The sequence below is a fragment of the Mandrillus leucophaeus genome, unplaced genomic scaffold (genome assembly GCF_000951045.1).
Source record: "Mandrillus leucophaeus isolate KB7577 unplaced genomic scaffold, Mleu.le_1.0 Scaffold1234, whole genome shotgun sequence".
Classification (NCBI taxonomy): domain Eukaryota; kingdom Metazoa; phylum Chordata; class Mammalia; order Primates; family Cercopithecidae; genus Mandrillus; species Mandrillus leucophaeus.
In genome coordinates this window covers 164,561-170,203 of record NW_012100699.1, presented here as the reverse complement: position 1 = coordinate 170,203, position 5,643 = coordinate 164,561, and the positions used below count along the sequence as shown (strand labels likewise).

General features: G+C 51.1%; 1 long non-coding RNA gene across 1 annotated transcript in view; it reads left to right on the top strand.

The window, feature by feature from the left end:
* The first annotated feature begins 4,048 nt into the window (after positions 1-4,048).
* LOC105533260 overlaps positions 4,049-5,643 on the top strand; it is a 7,205-nt gene continuing 5,610 nt past the window's right edge. The window contains exon 1 of the long non-coding RNA XR_001005096.1: positions 4,049-4,177. This is a non-coding gene — a long non-coding RNA (uncharacterized LOC105533260). The remainder of the gene's footprint in view (positions 4,178-5,643) is intronic.

The following is a 5,643-nucleotide window of genomic DNA, read 5'->3' as shown; positions in this document are numbered from 1 at the left end:
TTTTCCAGATGGAGTTTTGCTCTTGTTGCCCAGGCTGGAGTGCAATGATGCAATCTCTGCTCACTGCAGCCTCCGCCTCCCAGGTTCAAGGGATTCTCCTGCCTCAGCCTCCCCAGTAGCTGAGATTATTGGCACATGCCACCACAACCAGCTAATTTTTAGTAGAGATGGGGTTTCACCATGTTGGCCAGGCTGGTCTCAAACTCCTGACCTCAGATGATCCACCCTCCTGGGCCTCCCAAAGTGCTGTGATTGCAGGTGTCAGCCACTACGCCTGGCCTTTACACGGGATTCTAATGGTCTAATGCGACAGTTGTGGCTTTAGTGAGCTCAGGATGCCCTCTGGTGTCCATGTGGGCTCAAGGATGTGATATTTTGAAAAACACTTGTAATTCCGGGGGACACGTAATTGAAGCCATTTGCCAACTTTTCAAGATTCTCATTCGTTTTTGTTTTGTTTTGTTTTGTTTTTGGAGACAGAGTCTCGCTCTGTTGCCCTGGCTGGAGTGCAGTGGTGCGATCTTGACTCACCTCCGCCTCCCTGGTTCAAGCGATTCTCTGCCTCAGCCTCTAGAGTAGCTGGGACTACAGGTGCATGCCACCATGCCTGACCAGTTTTTGTATTTTTTGTAGAGGCGGAGTTTTACCATGTTGGCCAAGGTGGTCTGGAACTCCTGGCCTCAAGTGATTCATCAGCCTTCGTCTCCCAAAGTGCTGGGATTACAGGCATGAGCTACCACACCCGGCCTTTTAATTTAATTTTATTTTATTTTAAACAGAGTGTCACTCTTTTGCCCAGGCTGGAGTGTTGGTGGCCTGATTTCTGCTCACTGTAACCTCCACCTTCCTGGCTCAAGCGATTCTCCCACCTCAGCCTCCCAAGTGGCTGGGATTACAGGCGTGAGCCACCAAAGATTCTCATTCTTAGCCCATTCTGTTATCCCTGTGAGTTTGCTAATAGTTGTCATACTAGGTCACCTTGCATTTGGATCAGAAGGTACACAAGGAGATCCGAGGGTCTCCTCTGCCTCATAGTGCTCTCCCAGTCCTCTTCTGATATTACAGATCAAACCAGGTTGCCTTAGGTCAGTGGTTCTCAAAATGTAGTTCTGGGACAAACAGCACTGGCATCACCTGGAAACTTGTTAGAAATGCAGTTCTCAGCCAGGTGCAGTGGCTCATGCCTGTAATCCCAGCACTTTGGGAGGCCGAGGTGGGTGTATCACCTGAGGTCAGGAATTTGAGACCAGCCTGGCCAACATGGTGAAACACCGTCTCTACTAAAAATACAAAAAGTTAGCTGGGTGTGGTTGCAAGCACCTGTAATCCCAGCTACTTGGGAGGCTGAGGCAGGAGCATCGCTTGAACCCAGGAGGTGGAGGTTGCAGTGAGCCGAGATTGCGTTATTGCACTCCAGCCTGGGGGTCAACAGTGAGACTTAACATCAAGAACAAAACCAAAAACAAACAAAAAAAGAAATGCAATTCTCTGGCCTTGCCCACACATACTATATCAGAAACTGCAGTTTGACCTCCCCCTACCCCTGGAGAATTCTGCTTTTCAAATCAGGCCTTCCTCTTTTTCTGTCTCTCTGTCTTAAGTCTCAATATTGAGTAGCTGTGATTTTGGAATAGTCAGATGTGGGACACCCTTTCTTGCCAGGAAGCACCGGCTCCTCAGTCAGCTGAGTCTGATTCTTGGCCTGGCCCAGGGAAAGAAATTCACATCCTGGATTCTCAGCAATGCTCTCTTGTCCCACCTGCCTGTTGGGCTCCTACTTATACCTCAAAACATAGCTTGAACATTGTCTCTCTTGTGAACGTTCTGTGACTCCTAGGTCAGAGATGATGGTCTACTTGTGAGTTTGCAAAGTATGTGTACACGTCCTGCCAACCATCAGTGTTACAGTTTCCTTACTGATCTCTGCCTGAGCAAGACTGGGACAACCCTGAGCGCAAGGGGGGTTTGGTTCCTCTCACCTCAGCCCCAGCTCCTTCAACACAATGCCTGGCACACAGTAGGTATTTGATAAATATTTACTCAATGGAGGAACTGCCTGCAATGGCCTGGTGGACAGGAAAGTGGAATGAAAGCAGGCCAAAAGTGGCTGGAAAAAGATTTTCTAAATCCTGGTGCTGGGCACAGACAGGGCACCCTGAACTTTGCTTTTGGAACCTTCCTATCTGTCTTGTTCTCCTCTCACCAGGCACATCCCTGCCCTCCAGAGCCCACCTAGTCACACCCTACCTTTCAGGACTACCATCCACATCGGCCAGATGCAAACCCACGATGACTTCCCGCCATGGCTCCCAGTGCTCAGCTGCAACTCTGAGGCCCATTTCAGTGGGAGTCAGGAGCTTATCCAATGGAGGTGTCACTAGGAGTGACAATGGCTGGCTTTAAGGTTGGGGAAGTAGTGTTTACATTTCAAAAGAAAAGACTGCTCCACAAGAAATGTACAGTTTTGATATGTGCAGGGCTCAGGTCTTCAGGGGATAAATGAGGTCGATAGCTCCAGGAGTACTAGGACCTGCGCTCATTGGCTGACTGTTCCGCCCACCTGTCACCCACAGCCTAGGCAGTGAATGGGCTCTCACCTCGGTCTCTTCTCTGCACGCCCTGGATGTGGATGACCTGAGTGTGAACTCGCCTGGGCTCTGACCCTGGGTGCTCTTCCTGATGTTGTAGAGCCTCTGTGGGTGTGACGCATGCATAGGGGAGCTTCACAGAAGACTGTGTGCCCTTTAAGTCTAAAGACCTACATTTTTTGGTAATCTATGTCAGGTGTTCATATCTCAGGGACGCAGATGCCCAAACTGTGAAAATGAGACAATCCATCCCATTTCTCAGGTGTGGTGAGATTAATTTTATATGACAATCAGTAATCTGTACATTGATCGTATTCTCAGTGTTGCCTTTATCACTGGGCCAATGCCTAAAACTCAAGGATGGGATAGGGCTTGTGGAGGAAGAGCTCCTTTCCTCCTTCTAAAGGCGCCATCAACAGGAATTTCCTTCAGGATAAGTTGGAAAAGAGCATTTGGGCTTTTTAATTAACATTTTAAATGTTTTTAAAATTCACAATAGATATTTTACCCTAAAATAAAGTAAAACTTGCTTAATTACAGAAAATGTGAAAAGTATATAAAAGCAGGGTCTCGCTCTGTTGCCCAAACTGGAGTGCAGTGGTGTGATCATGGCTCACTGCAACATCAAAATGCTAGTCTTGCACGATCCCCCTGCCTCGCCTCCGAAAGCGCTAGTTTTACAAGTATGAACCATAGCGCCGGCTCTTTCTGCCTTTCTTCAACACGTCCTCCCAGCCTTCCCTCCTTTCTCCACTCTCTGCATTTGATGCCCAGTGTATTCCAACCTCGAGGCCAACACAGGTGACCGCGTCCGCCTGGGGCAGGTGAGGGAAGGGACGCGAGGCGGCGCTGTCACCGCACTCTGTAAGCCGCAGCGCTCTGGGCCCCGCTGATCTTGTATCATTTCAGTGAACGTCCCCCCAGATTTTTTTTTTTTTTTTGAGACGGAATCTCGCTGTTGGCCAGGCTGGAGTGCAGTGACGCGATCTCGGTTCACTGCAACCTCCGCCTCCCGGGTTCAAGCGATTCTCGTGCCTCAGCTTCCAGAGTAGCTGGGAATACAGTTGCCTACCACCACGCCAGGCTAATTTTTGTATTTTTAGTAGAGAAGGGGCTCCACCATGTTGGCCAAGCTTGTCTCGAACTCCTGACCTCAATTGATCCGCCCGCCATGGCATCCCAAAGTGCTGGGATTACAGGTGTGACCCACCGCGCTAGGCTGTCATTGCAGACTCTGATGGGGACCACACTCGGGTTATAAATTAGGATCCTCACTGAAAGGGTAGGACCATGGGGGGCTTTTTCTTGGCCCCTTGGTTGTGGGTTTTCTTCTGGGCGGCGGAGCCTGTTTCCACCAGAACTGCTCAGAGGCGGCCTCTGTCTTCCTGGGGTGACGCAGCAGCGGGAAGCTTTTGCGGATCCTAGAATCCGTGGGCGGCCTGTGGGAGGGGCTGAGGCGCATTTCCCTACTCACCCGGCCCCGAATCCACCGCAGTGCTGTTTCAAGCGAGTCAGATTCCAGATCGCGCTCCAGCCCGGACTCGGAATTCCTGCCCCGCGGGTCTGCATTTTCACAGCGGCAGGTGTGAGTGACCCGCAGCTGGAGACTAGAAGCCTAAAGGCAGCTCCGCCCTCCCCAGCCCACAGCGCCGTTATTCCGTTTCTATATCAGTAAACACTTGTCATTTTTCCTTAGCCCGGGGCGGGGTGACCGGTGATCCCAGTCCTCGCAGTGAACTCCGGGCAGCAGAATTCAAAACGCTTGCGGCCGCCGAGCGCAGCCCCGCCCTGGTTTATGTAAATGACCGCACTGGGCCGTTTCTTTCTTTTCCGGACCCAGCAGTGGCGCCTAAAGTCTGCGAGGAGGAAGTCACCTCTATGCTCGTGAGTCCAGGAATCTAAGGCGAGTGCTGAGGAAGAAAACGTAGTTGATGGGGCGGAGCAGAAAGGGTGGGGTGGAGGGGAGGGCTTTGGGCAGAAGACCTCGGAGGCTTGGAGGGGGAGGGGCACCCAGGCTTGGACCATCGGAAGTGACTCACCCAGAGCCGAAGACCATCTCGGCTTCCCCTAACCCAGAAAGGGTGGGATTGGCTTTATTTGTGCCTGTCACCACCTCAAAGTGCCTTGGAACAAACTTTACGTATTATTATTTTGAGACAGAGTCTTGCTCTGTCACCCAGACTGGAGTGCAGTGGTGCCATCTGGGCTCACTGCAACCTTCGCCTCTCGGGTTCAAGCAGTTCTCCCTGCCTCAGCCTCCTGAGTAGTTGCCATTACAGGCGCCCACCACCACGCCCAGCTAACTTTTGTATTTTTAGCAGAGATGGTGTTTCGCCATGTTGTTCAGGCTGGTCTGGAACTTCTGATGTCAGGTCATCCGCCCACCTCAGGCTCCCAAAGTGCTGGGATTACAGGCGTGAGGCACTGGGCTCTGCCAATTTATTTACTTATTTAGAGAGGGAGTCTTGCTTTGTCTCCCAGACTGGAGTGCAGTGGCGCAAATCTTGCCTCACTCACTGCAACCTCCACCTCCCAAGTTCAAGCGATTCTCTTGCCTCAGCCTCTTGAGTAGCTGGGACTACAGGCGCGTGCCACCACGCCTGGCTAATTTTTTTGTATTTTTAGTAGCAACGGGGTTTCACCATGTTGGGCAGGCTGGTCTCGAACTCCCGACCTTGTGATCTGCCTGCCTCGGCCTCCCAAAGTGTTGGGATTACAGGTGTGAGCCACCACGCCCGGCCCCAGTTTATTTATTTTTAAATAGAGATGGAGATCTCCTTATGTTGACCAGACTGGTCTTGAACTTCTGACCTCAAGCAATCCTTCCATCTCAGCCTCCTAAAGTGCTGGGATTACAGGTCTGAGCCACTGTGCCTGGCCTGTTATTTGCTATTATTATCGTTATTTTGAAGTATTAAAAGTTTTTTGGGGGTAAGCTGAATGAGAGTTCACTGGAGATGGCACCCAGAGGAAGTCCTGCAGGTGGGGGTAGACACTGTGGAGGGAAGGGTTTGGGAACTGGTGTCAGGAGAGCTGGGTCCATCTCCTTCTGCCT